This window comes from Bos javanicus, chromosome X (assembly GCF_032452875.1).
Source record: "Bos javanicus breed banteng chromosome X, ARS-OSU_banteng_1.0, whole genome shotgun sequence".
Classification (NCBI taxonomy): Eukaryota; Metazoa; Chordata; class Mammalia; order Artiodactyla; family Bovidae; genus Bos; species Bos javanicus.
Window position 1 is genome coordinate 78,603,524 of NC_083897.1, and position 24,691 is coordinate 78,628,214.

At 43.3% G+C, this 24,691-nt stretch overlaps 1 pseudogene; it reads left to right on the forward strand.

Annotated features, from left to right (window-relative positions):
* LOC133242607 (neurabin-2-like) overlaps positions 1–24,691 on the forward strand; it is a 141,761-nt pseudogene that overhangs the window by 95,675 nt on the left and 21,395 nt on the right.

Here is a 24,691-nt window from a genome sequence, read left to right on the forward strand (position 1 = left end):
TGAAAATCAGTGAAGATTTATCCAGTTTATTGAGTGCAGCACTATAGTTCCTTCCAGTTCACCTTCTGCAGAAAAGCTTCAAGGATTGCCAACATTAATCCCTTATACTAAGTTTTGAAGGCATGAAGATTAAGTAGCCCAAGTTGTTCAAGGACGCAAACAACATTTCCTGAAGCATGGTAGTCCTTGATAACAGGAGTTATTATTTGGTCCTTGTTATGAGTTATATTATGCCCTCCAAAAAGATATGTTGAAATCCTAACCCCAAGTAACCTGTGAATGTAACCTTATTTGGAACTGGGGTCTTTGCAAATGTCATCAAGCAAAAGGCAAGATCTAATTCAATATAACTGGTGTCCTTTTAAGAAGATGAAAACAGTGTGTGATGACAGAGACACACAGGGAGAACGCCATTTGAGGCAGGAGCAGAAATTAAAATGATGCAGCTGCAATCCACGAGTACCAAGGATTGACAGTCACCAGCAGAAGCTAGGAAGAGACAAAGAAGGATTCTCTTTAGTCTCAGAGAAAGTATGACCCTGCCAACACCTTTATTCCAGATTTCTAGCCTCCAGAACTGTGAAAGAATAAATTTCTATTGCTTTAGGCCACCCAATTTGTGGTACTTTGTTATGGTATTCCTAGGAAACTTAACAGAAGCCCATTATGCTGATTACTTTAGTTGAGCAAGTCAGCCAATATCAATAGTTTATGCAGCAGCCTGTGTACATCCCATGCATAGGGCTGTGGATTGAAAACACTCCATGGAGCACCTCAGAAAAAAATTACAGATCTTCCTGGACCACTGGAAAAGAGCTCTTAAGATAGTAATATCATCTGGTAAAAGGACATATGGACTCATCATTTCTAGTCTTCCTAGTAGTCCTGGATAACTTATAAGAAGCATTTGAGTCTTTGGAGCTCCAAAAGAGTAGGATTTATTTTCTTCATGTTGAGGTTAGAAAATTGAGAGTAATTAGCATTCAATTAAAATTAATTAATTTTTAAAATTTATTTTAAAAAATAGAGAGGTTTGGAAGGCATTCTAGAGTCCATTCTCATTTTGTCATTTTAGTAGCCTTGAGGCAGGAGGTAGATGGGCCCCAAGCTGAACCATTAAAATTTGTCCCTGTGGACAGATACTCCAAGATGAAGAGGAAGAGAAGCTAAGCCCTGCCCAGATAAAAGACCACATATTTCTCATTGTCCAGGTCAAGGAGACCTCCCTGACTACACATTTGCAGAATGGCTCCTTGAAGGTCATAAAGGGAATGATGTCAATCTACATATAGGCCTCTTTACTAGAATCCTTCTTGGCTAAGAGATGTACATGCACATGTGGGAGGACCCTGAGATAAACCAAATATTGACTCAGAACCAGGCAAAGCAAGATGATTGACCAAAGGAAACCTGGAGGAAATGCCCCATATAAGTTATTCAAACTACTATGGGGGCATGACTGTCCCTCTGAACCCACCTGTGTGTCTATACACACATATCCTTTCCCTCCTAACAAACACTTTGCTTATTTTACTACTTTTCATCTCCATACGGAAATTCATTTCTATACAGCTGATAGGCCAGGGCCTTGTCACTGGGTACTGGTCCATGGTGGTCTAATGGTTAGTTCAGCATTCTTACTGCTGGGACCTAACTTCAGTCTCTGGCCAGGAACCAAAATCTTGCTCCAAGCAACTTAAGGCCAAGGCCACCTGAGTCAACCTAACTGCTTTTTAAAATTTTTTATTGCAAGTTACTAGGGCAACCATTTACCAATCCAACATCTTCATTCTAAAGCACAGTCTCTTATTCAAATTCTTAATGACTCCTTGTTTTTTTCTTTAATCATTTTTGCTTCCCTAACTATGTTTATATGTTTGGTTTTCTGAGAATCTCAGAGGTGAAATTGATACTTAGGCAGCCTATATCAGGATATTGAATAGGGCTGGCAATTCTTCCCCTTCCAAAAAGGAGTCATCTCAGGGTCTCAGAGCCACTAGAAACCACCCATCCAAGAGGCCATTACCTACCTTCTCTCAAGTCTTGGACTGAAGTAAGGAAAGGTAAAAGGAGAGGGCACCAGTAGGGAAGAACTGTGAACTAGGAGAAAGAATTTTCCATTTATTAATCTCTTCCTCCACTATATTAATTGTTTATGGCTACCCAACTCATTCTTGTCTTTACTTCTTGAGAAATATTCATCTCAGAGATATCAATAATCCATTTGGTTGGGTCGGATTTTTCTAAAAATTCCTATGAAAGTGAAAGCATTAGTCGCACAGACATGTCCGACTCTTTGTGACCCCATGGATTGTAATCCACTAGGCTTCACTTTCCACAGGATTCTCCAGGTAAGAATACTGGGGTGGGTTGCCATTCCCTTCTTCAGGGGATCTTCCCAATCCAGGGATCAAACCCAGGTCTCCTGCATTGCAGGATAATTCTTTATCATCTGAGCCACCAGGGAAGCCCCAAAATCCCTTTAAGTACACCAATTTGTCTACATCAAAAGAGTCTTCCTCAGACCATTGAAATATAGAGTTTCAATAAGTATCCCCATCCCAGACATTACAGTGAAATCAATCCTTTAAGAGAAAGACTTGCCAGCAACATTTTGAGCTTCCCATATTTTTCTACCTTTGAAGCAAATAGACTCTTAGAACATGTATTTTCTAGTTTGCTCAGCAGTAACTCAAATTTTGCCGGGGGGTTTGGCATTTCCCCCAGGAACCCAAACTCACAGAACCAAAATAATTAAAGGGAGAATGTTAGTAGAGTCTTATGTAATCAAAAATGGCCACAAATCCTCTGACAAATTCATCCAGAAGAATATCTCACTCAAGGAATCTTAGCCTTATTGCTAAATTATTAGCAGGAGACTAAAGAAAGCAAGATATAAATGTATCTTACATAAATATAAATATATATCTTATATAAATATAAATAAAGAAAGCAATAACCTCAGATATGCAGATGACACCACCCTAATGGCAGAAAGTGAAGAAGAACAAAAGAGCCTCTTGATGAAAGTGAAAGATAAGAGTGAAAAAGTTGGCTTAAAGCTCAACATTCAGAAAACTAAGATCATGGCATCCAGTCCCATCACTTCATGGCAAATAGATGGGGAAACAGTGGAAACAGTGGCAGACTTTATTTTGGGGGGCTCCAAAATCACTGCAGATGGTGATTGCAGCCATGAAATTAAAAGATGCTTACTCCTTGGAAGAAAAGTTATGACCAACCTAGACAGCATGTTAAAAAGCAGAGGCATTACTTTGCTATCAAAGGTCCATCTAGTCAAGGCTATGGTTTTTCCAGTAGTCATGTATGGATGTGAGACTTGTAATATAAAGAAAGCTGAACACCAAAGAATTGATGCTTTTGAACTGTGGTATTGGAGAAGACTCTTGAGAGTCCCTTGAACTGCAAATAGATCCAACCAGTCCATCCTAAAGGAAATCAGTCTTGAATGTTCATTGGAAGGACTGATGTTGAAGCTGAAACTCCAATACTTTGGCCACCTGATGCAAAGAGCTGACTCATTTGAAAAGACCCTAATGCTGGGAAAGATTGAAGGCAGTAAAAGGGGATGACTAATTCCCATGGTTGTCCCTGACAGTATATCTTGTACATATAATTCATCACACCCATCAATATTCTTCCATAAGGTTAAATTCAATTTTTCTCCCCCAAAAAACATGATTTTTAAAATGGTTGCATGATATTCCATCACAGGGCCATGCCATAATTTATTTTAACACTATTTTCCTCTTGTTGGAACTTCTTATGACTGCAAATATTTTTCCATTATAAACAATGTCATGACAAATATCCTTATGCATAAAACATGATACACATTTCTAACATTTTATTTAGGCTACCCAGAAGTGGATGCTCACGAGGATGAATACTTTTAAGCTTTAGTACATATTCATACAGCACCTTTGAGGAAAACCATGCTAATTTATACTCCCATGGGCAGTGAATGAGAGAACTTGTCAAAGGTATACATAGCCTCGTGTTGCAGAAAGGGAAAATACTGGTAGTCTTGATAGGAGAGAATGAAAGAATGAGATCCTGATGATTAAAGCTGGAAATATTTGGCATATAATATGAAATTACCTGTTTTCAATATGACAATTGGACATGGGCAATTTATCAGTGAGAATTAAATATAGCATGCCTGAAAGAGTGTTAGGTGATCACATGACATAGGTCCATATGACTAAGTCAAGTTGACAGATATACGGTAGTAACTGAGGTTGCCAGAGATGATTTGGTAAGCTGGCTTTTATTTTTGAGGTTTAAAAATTGTATCTAAATTTTTAATTTTTAATAAAAGCATTTAAGTAATACATGTTAATGGTATAAAATTCAAAAGGCACAAAAAGGTACATCATGAGAAATAAGTATTCTATACCTTTCCTTTCAGTGAGCCAATTGTCCTTCCATGGTTACCAATTTCTTTATCTTCTCAATGACATCCTGAGAATTTACAAAAATAAATTTCTTTTTTATATACTTCTGTCCTTCCACACAAAAAGTACCAAATGATACATACAGTTCTGTACTTTGCTTCTTTTTATTCATCAATTTAGCTTGGATATCATGACATATGAATACATAAACAGCTTGTTGATATGTGAAAACATATATTGATTATTTAGCATACATTTGTTGAATACTACTAGATGTCAGGTCTATTCTACACACTGAGATAGGACAATAAATGAAACACAGAGAAATCTCAACCCTCAGGGAACTTATGTCATCATGTGGAGAAACGGAAAAACAAAACTTATAAATAAAACATATATTATGTGATGCAAAGTGTTATAGAGAAAAAGAAAATGCTTGTTCAGCACTAGCTGAATGTGCCCTTGATCACTGGGAGGCACCTACATGGGGAAGTTGTCTGCTAATCAGGTTGAACTAGCAAAACTCAGGCAGGCTCAAGCCTAGAGAGCAGCCATGCTCAGGAAGCAGGAGCTGAGGCCAGAAGACATTCTGGATCAGAGCACAGATACTGAGCAGGGAGAAAACACAGTGCTCTCTTCCTCTGACCAGAGCCAGCTCTTCCCAAAACAGAAACCCTACCAGAGGGAGGAAATGCCTGCATCCTGACTGATGAAGTCCTGGGAAAGAAGGTCTTTACAGTAAGTATAACAGTGGGAGAAGCCTGGACCCTGGGACAGGAATTGGATCCAGGACCCCCTTGTAAATTTGTCCATCTAGTAGCTTCTTCCTTAAGGAGGCTAAAGACCAGGCTGAGGGTAGGGATCAGAAAGCACCAAGTCATGGTGAGGCCCCAGCCATTCTGTCCCCTGAGTAGTGGCAAGAGTAAGAGTAGAGGTAGCCTTACGGAAGAGACAGGCTACAGGTCCCTGCAGCAAAGCAGATTGGGATAACACCCTTGGCACCTGCAGGAAAGATCCACAGGAAGACAGACTTGGGCCATGTCAGGCAAAGCACTTTGTATGGGAAAGCTACAGAAATGAAAATTACAGGAAGAAGTAGCTCCCTGTCATCTGGGGGTTATTACCTAAGCAGAGGGCAGTGTGTTGAGGGGCCTCTGTCATTCACCAGGAGGTAGGACCCCAGGACTGTTGGGGGCCCATGAACCCTAAAATGCTCCAATCCTCCCATCTTTGGAAGATAAACCTTGCTCAATCCCATCTAGCCTGGTCAGGTGGCTCAGAAACACCCCAGGGACTGCAGGCCTTTTCTGGGGTTTCAAAAAGGAACAGTATTAGCATTCATTAGTGCTCTAATTGGCATTTAATTGCCAGTTTCACTCTGGTTTTTTGGTCTTTATAATGAATACCTGATGCATAGCCTGCCCCCAGCTGCCCCACCCTCGACCTTCTCCCTAGAAATCAGCTCCCAGCTGCATCTCATCTGTCCCTTCACCTCCACTCACATCCACCAACAAAGGTTGGAGGCAAGGATGAGCTTCCCCAGGGCAACTGCATTGCACCTTCTCTCCCTCCCCTTCCAGTGAGCTCAGAAAATCGGTGTTAATCCACCAGGCTTCAGTTGCTTAGCAACGGAAGAGCCTTCTCCTAGCAACCAGGAGCCACAAAGATGCTGCAGAGAAAAGAGGCTGTCTGGGTCCTGCGCTTGCTCAGCTCCTGACTGCTGCCTCCCTGATGTCTTTCTCATTGAGTATAGCCAGCCTTCTCAGATGCTGGGTCTTGAAAGGCTGATCTCCCGGGCAGCTGCTTGACCTCACCCCCCATCCCACCTGCCTAGAGCTTCTCTGAATCCCACCTTCCAGGCCAGCAGGAAGTAGCTCATGATCACAGCAAGGTGGCTCTAGGAAAGGCCCTCCCTCTGTCTCTCAGAGGGTGCTGGCTATGTTGGTTCTTCCAGTCTGGCCTGGTAGGTGGAAGTAGAGAGGGCCAGGCGCCTTTCACCCCACCCCAGGTAAGAGCAATTCCTGCCCAGGAATTGGGGGTGGGGAGTGCATTGTAATCCCAGCCCATCTAAGCCTGAAGGGAGGCAGGGTTCCACACTCAAGGCTTCTAAAAATCAGGAAACTGAGACTCAGAGATGGGCTCAGGCCCACACAGCTTTCCAGTGAGAGGTGGGTCTGAATCAACATCAGAACACAGGGCTCCCCAACACAGTCAGCGTCCATGAGACTGCCAGGCCACTGTGCAGCACCAGAGGCTTCTGCCTTCTCTCCCCAAAGGACAGAGAAGACAGATTTCTCCACCCCAAAGAGGAAGCCTCCTGCCCTCCTGCCTTCTGGAATGGCCCCAACAGAGGGTGATCACCAGTGCAGAATTTCCATTTGACAAGCTGCTTTCCCAGGATTGTTTTTAACTCAGTAAGAGTTCAGGAACATCCCCCAGAGGAGGCCTGTCTGAAATTTCTGACTCTGAGTGGGTGCTAACTGGTATCTTACTTAATCACAGATCTCCCTAATCTTTGCAGGAGGTGCACATGTGCACCCACTCCACCCCTATCCTGCTTCTGTGGAGCCTCAAGCTCTGATGATAAGGCTGCCCCCAAGAATAAACCATGGAAAGTGAGAGCTGTGGGAAACCAGCATCCAACAAGAGACCCTGCCCCCATCTCTCCCCCTGGGCCAGGCTGCTAGGCAGGGACAAGCTTTCCTCTGGGCAACTTCTTTCTACCTTCCCCCACTCCTTGCTTCTCTCCCTCCCTTTCCCTTTTCTCCCTCCCAAGAAAAGGGCTTCTGGCTTCTATCGCCTGGCAACCAAACTGGGCTGCCACAGGCTGAGGGGAGCAGCACAGATGCTGCCTAGTGAGGGGGCTGAAGTGAGGGGGTGAAATCAGTCTCCAGTCATATGTCACTGTTGCTCACAAAACAGATACCAGGCTTTTCTTAAATTTGTGATTGTTGTTCCCTATAATGAAAACGCTTCCAAAGGCAGGCAGCTAAGCCACATTTGGGTAAACATCTCCTTGATCCACCCTTTTCTATTTCATATGAAAAGCTTTTTGTGGTGGAAAATTTCAAGCCTATATACAAGTAGAATAGCATAATGAACCTCCTGTGGACATCACCCAGCATCAATAATTAGCAACCCCTGGCCAGATATCATATCATTGAATCTGCATTTCAGTATGTAGCTTTGAAACATGAGAACTCTCTTTTAACAGAACTACAATGTCATTACAATACCTAAAGTAATTAATAATTCCATAATGTCATCAAATATCCAGGCAGTGTTCAAAGTTCAAACACCTCATCAATATCATGAGGTGTTGACTTTTGTTTTTTTTTCACAGTTTACTTGAGTCAAGGTCTAAAAAAAGGATACATAGAAATCTAGAGGTTCCCCTTTGTGAATATTTTGGGGGAGGAAAACCTTTTCTTCTACTCTCTTAGGTTTAGCACCTAGGCCCTGTGAGTGAAAACTGGTAAAAGACAGACTGACAGGAGGAGAAAAAAAAAAAACAAAAACCCAGAGTTTATTTACATGTGCAACTTCCATATACACAGAACTCAGTGATGATAACTCAAAGGTGTGGTTGGAATTTGGGGCTTACATGCCAACTTACTAGATGAAACGGGGGAGAAAGGTCCTTGCCAGGAATATAAATGATTTTTGGAAACATACATGGATATTCAGGAAAACAAACACTTGATAGGAAAGGCTGTAATGTTTGTCTATATAGGTGTGAATGATCTTTCTTTTTCAGGGCCACAAACTTACTCAGAGAAAAGATTTGGGGTAGACCATCTGAGGTCAGAGGCGGCGGCCAGGAGGAGCTACCCCACGGCCGAGGTAAGGGGCGGCGGCCGAGAGAAGCAACCCCACATCCAAGGAGTGGTGGCTGCACGGATGCAGGAGGGCCGAGAGGAGCTACTCCACGTTCAAAGTAAGGAGGGGTGGCGGTGAGGAGATACCCCTCGTCCAAGGTAAGGAGCAGCGGCTTCGCTTTGCTGGAGCAGCCACGAAGAGATACCCCACGTCCAAGGTAAGAGAAACCCACATAATACAGTAGGTGTTACGAGAGGGCATCAGAGGTCAGACACACTGAAACCATAATCACAGAAAACTAGCCAATCTAATCACATGGACCACAGCCTTGTCTAACTCAAGGAAACTAAGCCATGCCGTGTGGGGCCACCTAAGACAGGTGGGTCATGGTGGAGAGGTCTGACTGAATGTGGTCCACTGGAGAAAGGAATGGCAAACCACTTCAGTATACTTGCCTTGAGAACCCCATTAACAGTATGAAAGGCAAAATGATAGGATACTGAAAGAAGAACTCCCCGGGTCAGTAGGTCCCCAATATGCTACTGGAGATCAGTGGAGAAATAACTCCAGAAAAAATGAAGGGATGGAGCCAAAGCAAAAACAATACCCAGTCGTGGATGTGACTGGTGATAAAAGCAAGGTCCGATGCTGTAAAGAGCAATATTGCATAGGAACGTGGAATGTCAGGTCCATGAATCAAGGCAAATTGGAAGTGGCCGAACAGGAGATGGCAAGAGTGAACATCGACATTCTAGGAATCAGCAAACTAAAATGGACTGGAATGGGTGAATTTAACTCAGATGATCATTATATCTACTACTGCAGGCAGGAATCCCTCAGAAGAAATGGAGTGGCCATCATGGTCAACAAAAGAGTCCAAAATGCAGTACTTGGATGCAATCTCAAAAATGACAGAATGATCTCTGTTCATTTCCAAGACAAACCATTCAACATCACAGTAATCCAAGTCTGTGCCCCAACCAGTAATGCTGAAGAAGCTGACGTTGAACCGTTCTATGAAGACCTACAAGACCTTTTAGAACAAACACGCAAAAAAGATGTCCTTTTCACTATCTGGGACTGGAATGCAAAAGTAGGAAGTCAAGAAACACCTGGAGTAACAGGCAAATTTGGCCTTGGAATACGAAATAAAGTAGGGCAAAGGCTAATAGAGTTTTGCCAAGAGAACGCACTGGTCATAGCAAACACCCTCTTCCAACAACACAAGAGAAGACTCTACACATGGACATCACCAGATGGTCAACACTGAAATCAGATTGATTATATTCTTTGCAGCCAAAGATGGAGAAGCTCTATATAGTCACCAAAAACAAGACCAGGAGCTAACTGTGGCTCAGATCATCAACTCCTTATTGCAAAATTCAGACTTAAATTGAAGAAAGTAGGGAAAACCACTAGACCATTCAGGTATGATCTAAATCAAATCCCTTATGATTATACAGTGGAAGTGAGAAATAGATTTAAGGGTCTAGATCTGCTAGACAGAGTGCCTGATGAACTATGGATGGAGGTTCATGACATTGTATAGGAGACAGGGATCAAGACCATCCCCATGGAAAAGAAATGCAAAAAAGCAAAATGGCTGTCTGGGAAGGCCTTACAAATAGCTGTGAAAAGAAGAGAAGCAACAAACAAAGGAGAAAAGGAAAGATATAAGCATCTGAATGCAGAGTTCCAAAGAATAGCAAGAAGAGATAAGAAAGCCTTCTTCAGGGATCAATGCAAAGGAATAGAGGAAAACAACAGAATGGGAAAGACTAGAGATGTCTTCAAGAAAATTAGAGACACCAAGGGAACATCTCATGCAAAGATGGGCTCGATAAAGGACAGAAATGGTATGGACCTAACAGAAGCAGAAGATATGAAGAAGAGGTGGCAAGAATACACAGAACTGTACAAAAAAGATCTTCACGGTCCAGATAATCACGATGGTGTGATCACTCACCTAGAGCCAGACATCCTGGAATGTGAAATCAAGTGGGCCTTAGAAGGCATCACTACAAACAAAGCTAGTGGAGGTGATGGAATTCCAGCTGAGCTATTTCAAATCCTAAAAGATGATGCTGCTGAAGTGCTGCACTCAATATGCCAGCAAATTTGGAAAACTCAGCAGTGTTCCACAGGACTGGAAAGGGTCAGTTTTCATTCCAATCCCAAAGAAAGGCAATGCCAAAGAATGTTCAAACTGCCGCACAATTGCAGTCATCTCACACGCTAGTAAAGTAATGCCCAAAACTCACCAAGCCAGGCTTCAGCAATACGTGAACCATGAACTTCCAGATGTTCAAGCTGGTTTTAGAAAAGGCAGAGGAACCAGAGATCAAATTGCCAACATCTGGTGGATCATGGAAAAAGCAAGAGAGTTCCAGAAAAACATATCTTTCTGCTCTATTGACTATGCCAAAGCCTTTGACTGTGTGAATCACAATAAACTGTGGAAAATTCTGAAAGAGATGGGAACACCAGACCACCTGACCTGCCTCTTGAGAAACCTACATGCAGGTCAGGAAGCAACAGTTAGAACTGGACATGGAAAAACAGACTGGTTCCAAATAGGAAAAGGAGTACATCAAGGCTGTATATTGTCACCCTGCTTCTTTAACTTATATGCAGAGTACATCATGAGAAACGCTGGGCTGGAAGAAGCACAAGCTGGAATCAAGATTGCTGGGAGAAATATCAATAATCTCAGATATGCAGATGGCATGACCCTTATGGCAGAAAGTGAAGAGGAACTAAAAAGCCTCTTGATGAAAGTGAAAGAGGAGAGTGAAAAAGTTGGCTTAAAGCTCAACATTCAGAAAACAAGATCATGGCACCTCGTCCCATCACTTCATGAGAAATGATGGGGAAACAGTGGAAACAGTGTCAGACTTTATTTTTGGGGGCTCCAAAATCACTGCAGATGGTGATTGCAGCCATGAAATTAAAAGACACTTACTCCTTGGAAGGAAAGTTAGGACCAACCTAGATATCATATTCAAAAGCAGAGACATTACTTTGCCAACAAAGGTTCGTCTAGTCAAGGCAATGATTTTTCCAGTGGTCATGTATGGATGTGAGAATTGGATTGTGAAGAAAGCTGAGTGCCGAAGAAATGATGCTTTTGAACTGTGGTGTTGGAGAAGACTATTGAGAGTCCCTTGGACTGCCAGGAGATCCCACCAGTCCATTCTGAAGGAGATCAGCCCTGGGATTTCTTTGGAAGGAATGATGCTAAAGCTGAAACTCCAGTACGTTGGCCATCTCATGCGAAGAGCTGACTCATTGAAAAAGACTCTGATGCTGGGAGGGATTGGGGGCAGGAGGAGAAGGGGACGACAGAGGATGAGATGGCTGGATGGCATCACCGACTCGATGGACATGAGTTTGAGTGAACTCTGGGAGTTGGTGATGGACAGGGAGGCCTGGCGTGCTGCAATTCATGGGGTCGCAAAGAGTCGGACACGACTGAACGACTGAACTCAACTGAACGTACTCTACCTTCCAGAAGTGGATCACGAGAAGGAATTTTTGGCAGCTTCATTTCCTAGAATTTGCTGCTTTTAGTCAGATAAAGAAAGCTACAAAAAATGCTTTTTACCCTGTTGTCTATTGAATCTCAAATGTCTTCAGCTAAAATAATCTTTATACCAACTCTGAGCCCCAAGTGTGTCTGAACAGTATGCTGAAATCACAAGGAAGCAAAATTACCCTGCAAACCACTAACTCCGGGCTCTTCCCAGGAGGCCTCCTTTGAGCTCTGCCTTGAATTATGCGAGGCATTATTAATTCCCAAATCTTGAGATTCAAAGTGATGAAATGAAGAGCTCAAGGTCACCCAGCTACTGAGGCACCAGGCCAGGCTGGTAACTCACATCAGGAGCCTAAACTCCTAACAACCACGCCCTGCCACTCCACCCGTCCTGCCTCCAGAGGTAGGGAAGGCCTCCACACTGCGCCCACCTCCTAGTCCAGGTCCTACCCAGAATGTGTCAAAGACTGACACATTCCCACCTCCTCTGACCACCCTGGCCCATTTCTCTCTGTTCCCAGGTGTCTGCCCTTGGGTGCAGGGACCTCAGTTTCTCCCTCACCCAGAAGCACGCCAAGTACAGGGATGTTGGTTCTGGATATATGTGACCTGCCCCAGCTGAGCCTCACCCACAGTCATTTGGAAGGTGCTCCCCACAGGGCAGCTGACTGACTGACTGCCTGCCTGAGTTGAAGGGCCTTCTGGAGGGTGAGTGGGCTGGATGTACAGGCGAGGCTTTGAGGGGACATCCCGGATCCCAGGCTGGAGCAGCCATCAGATATACTCCACAGTGATAGGGAGTCTCTCTTGCCTGCAGAGAAGGAAAGGGATTGTCTAGGGAGCAGCCTGGACTTGGGCATCAAGAAGACAGACGCCTCTGGCCTCACTCCTCCCTCCCATAGGTCATTTACCCTCGAGACCTCAGGAAGTCTTCATGTGTGCAGAGAATACACTCCAGAGATTCGCCTGGGCTGCCCTGCAGTTGCAGGAAGCCTCTCAGTCTGGAGTCATGAAACTGGCTCTTGCCAGAGAGCCCTGGTCACAGGTCTGGGTCTCTGCTCTTTCTCTACGCTGCTCCATGACCCTGGGCGGGCTACTTCCTCCCTGGAGGTCTGAGCTTCCTCATCTATACAATGAGGGGGCTGTACCCGTCCATCTCCAGGGGCCCATTAGCTTCCATGTTTCTGTGATCTCCAGGAAAGGGAGACCCACAACATTCCTCAGTAAGTGATTGCTGGTTTTAATTATGTTTACAGTCAAGAGGGTCTTCCTGCCTGTGTCCTACTGTCTCTGAACCTCATTTGTCTGGCCGAGGTCTGGATCGAGCTAAGCTTCTTGATTGACCCAGAAGTACCTGGGCAGTGACAGCCATTTCCTTCACAACTCGGTCTCAATGGTAGGAGAGTGGGCTTTAGAACCCTCAAGGCCCTGCTCCCAATCCCTGAGGTATTCAGGAAGCAGCAGTGTTCAGACATCATGGAGATGAGCAATTGTGGCACCAAGTGGCTCCTTGCCCTTAATGTAGCCCAACATCCTCACTTTCCAGATAAGGAAACAGGGACTTGTCCAAGGCCACACAGAGCAGGGACAGGGAGGAGCTTGGGGTCGGAAAGAGCTGGGGACCTCCTCAGGAGGGATCTTTCTTGGGCAGGGTGGCTGATGGTGAAGTGGAGAGCCAGCCCCCTAAGGAGCAGAGTTGTGGCATGAACTAAAACCAGTTTATGACACCCACCCTCAGGAAGCTCCTGGGTTCTCTTGGGCAAATACAGGACACACTCACATGCACACATGCATGCGTGCACACCACATAAGTCATAAAGAGGTCATAAGCACCTCACTCTCCCAAGTGCCTGAGCTGGGACTCTAACTTGACTACCCACCAGGAGCCACTGAGTATCCTAGCTACTTCTTTTATTCAACAAATAGTGACCCGAGTGACTGGGAACTGAACAGTGAACAAGTGGGATGTGGTCCTGCCCTCTCAGAGCTTGCAGCCTAGCCAGGTGGGCAGGTGCTCCAGTCCACCTCAGGGGCTCAGGGACCATCCTGTGCTGCAGTCCTTTCCCGGCTGCCTGTGCCCATTTCTGGAACAGTCAATTCTGGTTGATTGGGAAGGTAGCCTTGGGGAGGCTTGGTCTCCTCTCTTCAGGCCAGGCAGACATGGTCAAGGCTGCAGATGACCCTCTGGAACATTTTGTCATGTCAGTGATAACCGCGCAACTTCTGGGGCTTGGAGAAGAGGTGAGGCTCCCCTTCATCAGACCAGGGGTTCTCAAAGTAGTGGCCTGGGACCCCCAAGCTCACTGTTGAGCCTTCAGTGACTCTTCTGAGCAGAAGTTGCATATTAGCAGGGTGCCCTTCCCCTTGCTGGCTTTTGTGACACCAAGTGTGGGTTGCAAGGCCTCCAAGAACGGCAATAGTTCAACTGTTCTGAAAAAAGTTTCCTTCCCAGTTCCCTACCCCTTACCCCTTTCAGAGGGCCGAGATATTTCCTTCTTCAAACCTGTGTTTGTGGTTTAGCTTCCATCGACCTTGACAATTGACATGATGGGTAGGAAACAAGGCTGCCCCTTTTCTCCATCCCTGCTGCTCTTCTCCTATGTATGTGGGAGTGTGTGTGGGGGGGAGGTGGGGGGGTGGGGGGGTTGGTGGGGGAGAAGTGACACAGGAAAAAAGAGGGGAAAAGTATGGGAAAGTGTCCTGTGGATTCTTTACTTACTGAGCCCAGGGACACACGGAGATGTTTAAGTGAAACTTTCAGGAAAAAAAATAAGAAAACACCTTATTTTACCTGTTTGACTTCCAAGTCTTCTGGTTTCCAGGCTGTTTCATAAGTACTGAGGTATTGAGAAGCTGTATGTGTTCTGGAAACAAGAGGAAGGGCCCTCAGGTCCCTGGGGCCCACTCCCACAGACTCTGTCCATATGGTCTGTCTTTGCCACTGACCCTGGTGTGGGGCCTGTGCCCGTGAAAAACAATGATCCCTGTGGGTCTTCAGTCCTGTGGGGGGCCACACCTCCCCTCTGGCCCCCATGCTGTGCCCCACCCCTGTCAGACTTTGGAATAAGAGAGGAAGCATAGGTGTGGTGGCATCTAGCCCTTTATTTCTCAGAGCTGCAAACTGAGACCCAGGGAACACAGGGCACTTGCTGTTTGTATAGTGATCAGAAAGCTGAAAGTCTCTATTTTACTTAGTTATAGGTAATTTAAACCAGTGCTTTAAATTTTAAATATTCTGAAGTAAAATGCACAATCCTGATTAATCTGAAAACAACAATTATAAACATCAGTATATCAATAGAAACATCAAAACATCAATATAATTCTGAACCTGTACTTTATTTATTCTATTTCATTGATAGACAAATTCTAGAGTCATTTGCTCAGTGTCCCACAGTGATCATCTGCACAATGAAACTCTTTGCTTAGTAATACCTAACCTTTGTAAATAGAATAACTGGATGTCATAATTAATATATGTTGTCCCATTCTTATTATTGAAATTAAAATTTCATATGAAAATTGGCATGGTATAGATGAGATCTGAGATCCAGGGAACACAGGTAGCTCCTAATGAATTTAATGATAAGCTTAGATGTTTTTGAACAAGACAATATAATGTTAATCTTCCATCTATATATGTATATATATGTACATATATATATGCATTTATCTTTTTTTAAGGCCCTAAAAAGAGGCCTCTTTGAAGAAATGATCTTTGAGAAATCACTTAAAGTATGTGCAGGAATATGCTGTGTGATTATCTAGGGGAAAATATTCAGGTAGGAGGAATAATAAGTCTCTGAGATATATTTGAAAAATAGCAAGAAGACTGGTGTGCTTGTAATGAGGATGAGGTTGTTCAAATGTTGGGAGAATGATAGCAAAGAATTGGAGTGACAGAGTCAGGTTATATACAGCCTTGTCAGCTGTGATGAAAAACTTTGGCTTTTATTCAGTGAGGTGGGAGGCATTACATGATCAGGATACAAACAAAATTACATTTAGTCATTAAGTGAATCACTGTGGTAATTGTGCCAAGAATGGGCAGTTTGCAGGCAAGATCACAGTAATAAGACCACTCAGAATGTTATTATCATGAGAGTCTTATTGACATTCCCCTGCCATTAAACTTGGCAACTAACATTGCCTGATAATTTAACCCTCTTCATTTGTATTGCCATCAAAGGCAGTATTGGAACTTGGATTAGGCTCCAAGCCATGTGGTCTTGCCCTACATAACCTTTCATTGACATTGCCAATAAGGTGAGAAAAAGTGATGGAACAGGCAACATTGAAGACTGGCTCTGGAGGTTTAGGCATAACACTTTAAAAAAAAGGGAAGAGGGTAAATTTCAACAAAATACCTATAAAAAATAATGGTGATTTTTATTACTGTTTGCTGAGAGATATTGGACTTGCTGATCAGTAACCATTTCTGGGGAACTACTATGGATAAATGATAATGTTAAAGGCTTTAAGAATTCATCTTTAGGAATTTGGACATCCTGGTCAAGAACAAAAAGGATTCTTTGACACCTCACTTCTCACAATTTAAATTTGGAAATGGGAAAGAGAAAAGAATAAAAGTTATGCATAGGTTTTGACTAATGTTGGGATTAGTGTATATTTTTTGCTTATAGAAAGAAAGCAGAATTTCTCTGTTGATAGTGACCAAGACTCTCTGACCAAACTTTAGTCAGGCTCTTCTGAGCACTCTTCACAACTAGGCTTTGAACTTTTCAAAGATAGACTTTTGTGTCCATCTTTGCATTACTCATTTTTAGCAAAAATCCTGCTAAAATGGATTAGCAAGGATTTCCACATTCAATATCTGATCACCCTCGATATCAGATTAAATTCTTCATCCCTCACCCTTGGCATCTGGCCACCCTGGCCTGCCTTCAGCAAGAATCCTATCAAGTCAGAATCCCCCCTCACTTCTGATGTTTCCTCTCAGTAATTTTCTACCCACTGACCCCTACCTTGCTCCTTGGCTATAAATCTCTACTTGTCCTTGCTTTATTCAGACTTAAGCCCGATCTCTCCCTCCTGGTGCAAACCCCACTGCAGTAGTCCCTTGAAAAAATCATCATTACTATTCCTTAGTAAAGTGTCAGAACAATTTTTCTTTAACAACATGAAAGGCAAAATGCACTAGACAATTAAGGAGATGCTTTTATTTATGCTATTGCAATACGGAGAATGTTCATTTCTGTGGAAGAATGTTTCAAAGAAATGGAAGAGGGCCTAAATTTATGGAGGCAGATAAACAAGGGAGCTATGGAGGAAATGTGAATAGCAAATTTTATTTAACTTGTGAAGAAAAATGGAGGAGAATATATGAGGAAAAGTTGGCCCTTTGTGGTTAGCCATTTCTCAGAATACAAAATGGTGAGGGGATTTCTAAATTGTGTCTGTGATTCCAGAGCACAAATCTCAAATAGAGTTAAACATTGTTACTAGTTTTATCCTATCATCTTGATTTAGGAAAATTATTTTCAGGCTGCATTATTGTCCAGAGTTTTTGAGATGATATTATGGAGTACACACATGCTAACATATGCACAAACATGTTTCTGGAAGAATAAACAAGAAACTATTATTAGTTCCTTTACCGTTGAGGAGGAAACTGGGGAGCATGATGATGAAGGGAAACATTTCTTTCTTTATATCCTTATATTATGTGTGAATTTTCTGGCCATATGTATGTATTCGTTGTATTATTAAAAATGCTATCATTGGAAAAACAAATATAGATCAATGGAACAGGATAGAAAGCACCTATGGACACCTAATCTTTGACAAAGGAGGCAAGAATGGGGAAAAAACAGACAATGGGGTGAAAAGACCAAAAAAGGACAATAGGAAAAAGTATCTTCACTAAGTGGTGCTGGGAAAACTGGAACGCTACATGTAAAATAATGAAAGTAGAACACTTCCTAATACTGTTGCAGAAATGGGGACCCCTTCCAGGGCCCAAAACTGGGCTCTTGTCTAACACTCGGAAATGAATTGTCCAAGGAGACACGTGTGCTGACAAAGCAAGAGATTTTATTGGGAAAGGGTATGTAGGTGGAGAGCAGTAGGGTAAGGGAACCCAGGAGAACAGTTCTGCCACATGGCTCAAAGTCTCAGGTTTTATGGTGATAGGGTTAGTTTCTGAGTTGTCTTTAGCCAATCATTCTGACTAAGAGTCCTTCCTCGTGGTGCACGCCTTGATCAGCCAAGATGAATGCCAGAGAGAAGGATTCTGGGAGGTGGTCGGACATGTGGTGTCTCCTTTTGACCTTTCCTGAACTTCTGGTTGGTGGTGGCTTATTAGTTCCGTGTTTCTTACCAGGACCTCCTGTCATAAAACAACTCATGCAAATGGTTATTATGGTGCCTGGCCTGGGTGGCTTCAGTTAGTGTGCTTCCCCTAACAATACCATGCACAAAATTAAGCTCAAAATGAATTAAAGACCTAAGTGTAAAACCAGACACTATAAAACTCTTAGAGGAAAACATAGGCAGAACACTCTTTGACATAAACTGCAGCAAGATCCTTTTCTTTTTTTTTCTGACCCACTTCCCAGAGTAATGAAAGTAAAAACAAGAATAAACAAATGGGACCTAATTAGACTTAAAAGCTTTTCCACACCAAAGGAAACCATAAACAAGATGAAAAGACAACCCTCAGAATGGGGAAAATGTTTGCAAATGAAGCAACTGACAAAAGATTAATCTTCACAATATATAAGCAGCTAATGCAGCTCAGTATCAAAAAACACAAACAACCCAATCAAAAAATGGGCAGAAGACCTGAACAGATATTTCTCCAAAGAACACATACAGATGGTCAACAAACACATGAAAAGATGTTCAATATCACTCATTATTAGATAAATTTAATCAAAACTACAGTGAGGTATCACCTCTCACCAGTCAGAATGGCCATCATCAAGAAAACTACAAGCAGTAAAACGCTGGAGAGGGTGTGGAGAAAAGGGAACCCTCTTACACTGTTGGTAGGAATGTAAGTTGATACAACCACTATGGAGAAGAGTATGGAGGTTCCTTAGAAAAACTAAAAATAAAATTACCATATGACCCAGCAATCCCACTACTGGGCATAGATCCTATTGTTGATGTTCAGTCACCCAATCATGTCTGACTCTTTGAGACCCCATGGATTGCAGCACACCAGGCCTCCCTGTCCCTCACCATCTCCCAAAGTTTGCCCAAATTCATGTCCATAGCATCGCTGATGCCATCTAGCCATCTCATCCTCTGATGCCCTCTTCTTCTGCCCTCAATCTTTCCTAGTATTGGGGACTTTTCCAATGAGCTGGCTGTTAACATCAGACAACCAGGATACTGCAGTTTCAGCTTCAGTATTAGTCCTTCTGTTGCAGGAAGGAGGACCCCTCCCAGGGCCCGAAACTGGGCTCTTGTCTAACACTCGGAAATGAATTGTCCAAGGAGACACATGTGCTGACAATGCAAGAGATTTTATTGGGAAAGAGCATGTGGGTGGAGAGCAGCAGGGTAAGGGAACCCAGGAGAACAGGTCTGCTACATGGCTCAAAGTCTCAGGTTTTATGGTGATGGGGTTAGTTTCTGAGTTGTCTTTTGCCAATCATTCTGACTCAAGAATCCTTCCTGGTGGTGCACGCCTTGTTCAGCCAAGATGAATGCAAGAGAGAAGGATTCTGGGAGGTGGTCGGACATGTGGTGTCTCATTTTGACCTTTCCTGAACTCTTCCGGTTGGTGAAGGCTTATTAGTTCCACGTTCCTTACCAGGACCTCCTGTCGTAGAACAACTCATGCAAATGGTTACTATGGTGCCTGGCCAGGGTGGGCAGTTTCAATCAGTGTGCTTCCCCTAACACTTCCAACGAATATTCAGGGTTGATTTCCCTTAAGATTGACTGGTTTGATCTCCTTGCTGTCCAAGGGACTCTAAGGAGTCTTCTTCAGCACCACAGTTTAAAGGCATCAATTCTTTGGTGCTCTGCCTTCTTTACAGTCCAGCTCTCACAACCGTACATGACCAATGGGAAGATCATAGCCTTGACTATACAGACTTTTGTCAGCAGAATATGCCTCTGCTTTTCAACACTGTGTTGAATTGAGAGAGTAACATTGACATATATGCACTACCATATGTAAAATAGATAGCTAATGGGAAGCTACTGAATAGCACAGGGAGCTCAGCTCAGTGCTCTGTGATGGCCTAAAAGGTGGGGATGGGGAGTGGGTTGTATGTATACATGTAGCTGATTCACTTTGTTCTACAACAGAAACTAACACGTTGTAAAGCAATTATACACTAATTTAAAAAATACTGTCAGACGTTTATCTGGCCAGTGAATTTTAGGTCTTTTATTTCTTCTTTATATTTTTCTGCTTTTCAAACCTAATAATCTTTTAAAGAGTGATATGGAAAAATTTTTACTGCAAGTTTGGTCTATTAAAAGCAGCCCCAAGGGGGAAAGAGATGCCAGGAGGAATTATATGGATTGTCCTAGGGGTTGGTCCCTGGATGCATTTTTCTCCTATTGCCTAGGTGAAAGGGCAAAAAGTTAATTAATAAAGCATCAAGGTTCTCAATCTCTTCTCTTCTCTCCTTCAAGGAAGTAAAGAGATGTAGTCTTTCCAGTTTAGCAGCCCCCACCAGGAGACCAATTCAGTACCTGGTGAGTTCTGGAGCTTTTGTGATACAGAAATAGATAGTGAACTGAGGAAGACAATGTCTCAAAGGTGGGCCAAGAAGAGGAAGTATGTAAAGAGAAGAAGCTAAACTAATCTACATAATAAAGAAAGGAAAGATATTCAGCAGAAAGAGAGGGAAAAGAGTATTTGAAGGCATTTTTGCAAATGAGCAGCTCCAGAGATATTAGGGTGGGAGGTGTAAGAAAACTGAAAGATAAAATAGGATATAAACAAGTATTGTTGGTATAAACTGGATTCCATTCTATATTCCAAAAGGGACATAAGATAAAAATGGAAATATTTTAAAATTATTTAAGCTGTTCTGAACATACGTCTTTGAGTATAACTCCTTGCAGCAATTGGACCACATGGGTCCAGTATTCATATTGGTTACCTTCTGGAGGCTTTTCCATGATAATAGAACAATGAAGTTAACTTCAACTCTGCTGCTGCTGCTGCTAAGTCGCTTCAGTCGTGTCCGACCCGACTCTGTGCGACCCCATAGACGGCAGCCCACCAGGCTCCCCCGTCCCTGGGATTCTCCAGGCAAGAACACTAGAGTGGGTTGCCATTTCCTTTTCCAATGCATGAAAGTGAAAAGCGAAAGTGAAGTCGCTCAGTCATGTCCGACTCTTAGCGACCCCATGGACTGCAGCCCACAAGGCTCCTCCGTCCATGGGATTTTCCAGGCAAGAGTACTGGAGTGGGGTGAACTTCAACTCTATCCAAATCTAAATATGACTTAGGTCTGAGCCCTGGCATCCATATTGTTAGAAAAATCATGCAAAAAAATTTAGATAAACTCAGCATAAGTAGTAATGGTGCTTGAAATATTCTCCCAAGTGGAAAGAGATAGGAGAGAGAGTTGAATTCTTTCCCTTAGAGTCACTGGGTGAAGTGACCTTCAAGAGGGAGGGCTTCAAATAGCAAGTTGGAACTGTTGCTGAGCAATATCTAAATAAGATCCCAAGGAAAGGTGGCCCACATAAGGCTGTGTGTACACATGTGTTGTCTAACACAATGTATCTTTACCTTTTGTCTTTAAAAAATGTAAAACTTCTAAGTTTTCTTGTAAATGTTAATGTAATATAAATATGAAACTTTTAAGTTTTCTGTAGAAAAATTGCAATAATAAAACAGGGAATTCCTCTATAACTTATCCTATTATTATTGCTGTTTTAGTTATTATTATTAATAAACCATTTGAGGATAAATGATAGATGTCACGGTCTTTGCTTCTTAAATATTTAGTTACGATGCAAATGTTTAAAAGAAAGTTAAATTGCTTCTAGAGAGCGTGATCACTCACCTAGAGCCAGACATCCTGGAATGTAAAGTCAAGTGGGCCTTACAAAGCATCACTACGAACAAAGCTAGTGGAGGTGATGGAATTCCAGTTGAGCTATTCCAAATCCTGAAAGATGATGCTGTGAAAGTGCTGCACTCAATATGCCAGCAAATTTGGAAAACCCAGCAGTGGCCACAGGACTCAAAAAGGTCAGTTTTCATTCCAATCCCAAAGAAAGACAATGCCAAACAATGCTCAAACTACCACACAATTGCACTCATCTCACACGCTAGTAAAGTAATGCTTAAAATTCTCCAAGCCAGGCTTCAGCAATACATGAACCGTGAACTTCCAGATGTTCAAGCTGGTTTTACAAAAGGCAGAAGAACCAGAGATCAAATTGCCAACATACACTGGATCATCGAAAAAGCAAGAGTGTTCCAGAAACACATCTATTTCTGCTTTATTGACTATGCCAAAGCCTTTGACTGTGTGGATCACAAGAAACTGTGGAAAATTCTGAAAGAGATGGGAACACCAGACCATCTGACCTGCCTCTTGAGAAACGTATATGCAGGTCAGGAAGCAACAGTTAGAACTGGACATGGAATGACAGACTGGTTCCAAATAGGAAAAGGAGTACATCAAGGCTGTATATTGTCACCCTGCGTATTTGACTTATATGCAGAGTACATCATGAGAAACGCTGGGCTGGATGAAGCACAAGCTGGAAGCAACATTGCCGGAAGAAATATCAATAATCTCAGATACGCAGATGACACCACCCTTATGGCAGAAAGTGAAGAAGAACTAAAGAGCCTCTTAATGAAAGTGAAAGACAAGAGTGAAAAAGTTGGCTTAAAGCTCAACATTCAGAAAACTAAGATCATGGCATCCAGTCCCATCACTTCATGGCAAATAGATGGGGAAACAGTGGAAAGAGTAGCTGACTTTATTTTTCTGGGCTTCAAAATCATTGCAGATGGTGACTGAAAGTGAAAGTGAAGTCACTCAGTCGTGTCCGATTCTTTGCGACCCCATAGACTATAGCCTACCAGGCTCCTCTGTCCATGGGATTTTCCAGGCAATAGTACTGGAGTGGATTGCCATTTCCTTCTCAGCCATGAAATTAAAAGATGCTTACTCCTTAAAAGGAAAGTTATGACCAACCTAGACAGCATATTAAAAAGCAGAGACATTACTTTGTCAACAAAGGTCCGTCTAGTCAAGGCTATGGTTTTTCCAGTGGTCATGTATGGATGTGAGAGTGGGACTACAAAGAAAGCTGAGAGCCAAAGAATTGATGCTTTTGAACTGTGGTGTTGGAGAAGACCCTTGAGAGTCCCTTAGACTGCAAGGAGATCCAACCAGTCCATTCTAAAGGAGATCAGTCCTGGGTGTTCATTGGAAGGACTGATTGTGAAGCTGAAACTCCAATACTTTGGCCACCTGATGTGAAGAGCTGAGTCATTTGAAAAGACCCTGATACTGGGAAAGACTGAGGGCAGGAGGAGAGGAGGATGACAGAGGATGAGATGGTTGGATGGCATCACTGACTCAATGGACATGGGTTTGGGTGGGCTCTAGGAGTTGTTGATGGGCAGGGAGGTCTGGCGTGCTGCCATTCATGGGCTCACAAAGAGTCAGATACAACTGAGTGACTGAACTGAACTGAGAGAGGTAAGGCATACACATAAGCATTTTAGTAGAGGTAGGAAGACCCTCAGAGAAGGCAATGGCACCCCACTCCAGTACTCTTGCCTGGAAAATCCAATGGACAGAGGAGCCTGGTGGGCTGTAGTCCATGGGGTCGCTAAGAGTCGGACACGACTGAGGGACTTCACTTTCACTTTTCACTTTCATGCATTGGAGAAGGAAATGGCAACCCACTCCAGTGTTCTTGCCTGGAGAATCCCAGGGACGGGGAGCCTCGTGGGCTGCCGTCTATGGGATCACACAGAGTCAGACATGACTGAAGTGACTTAGCAGCAGCAGGAAGACCCTAGTGTTGCAGGAAGGAGGACCCCTCCCAGGGCCCAAAACCGGGCTCTTGTCTAACACTAGGAAGTCAATTGTCCAAAGAGACTCATGTGCTGACAAAGCAAGAGATTTTACTGGGAAAGGACACCCGGGTGGAGAGCAGTAGGGTTAGGGAACCCAGGAGAACAGCTCTGCCACATGGCTTCCAGTCCCAGGTTTTATGGTAATGGGGTTAGTTTCCGGGTTGTCTTTAGCCAATCATTCTGACTCAGAGTCCTCCCTGTTGGTGTATGCCTTGTTCAGCAAGATGGATGCCAGAGAGAAGGATTCTGGGAGGTGGTCGGACATGTGGTGTCTCCTTTTGACCTTTCCTGAACTCTTCTGGTTGGTGGTAGCTTATTAGTTCCATGTTCCTTACCAGGACCTCCTGTCATAAAACAACTCATGCAAATGGTTACTATGGTGCCTGGCCAGGGTGGGTGGTTTCAGTTAGTGTGCTTCCCCTAACAACTCCCCCCAGAGACTTCATACTCAAGATACCTCTTGGGAATTGGGACGGAGGTCTCCTTCTTCTGTGACTTCTTCCTGCTGTGCATGGTCATAGGCCTGCCTAGCAGAGCAGAAGTCTTTCTCTACCTGATCTAAGTCAAGGTTTTTTTTTTTTTTTTTTTTTGCCTGAAACCAGCATTCACCCTTGTAATAACAGCAATTTAGTTTGAAACTGTTGGCTCCTCTCAGAGATGAAATAGACAGGGGCCAAGCAGGAAACCTAACAGGATAGTCATCACTGTTCCCCAGAAACAGAAGGCAACATTTGGGGTGAGGGCTGCAGGGTTTGTGACTTTTTTTGATTGGTTGGTGGTGAGGCAACAGAGCTGTGCTCCATGAATCTTGTGTTCAGTCTGAAGTTACCATTCTCCACCTGGGTGGGGGCCCCAGTTCTATAGAAGAAC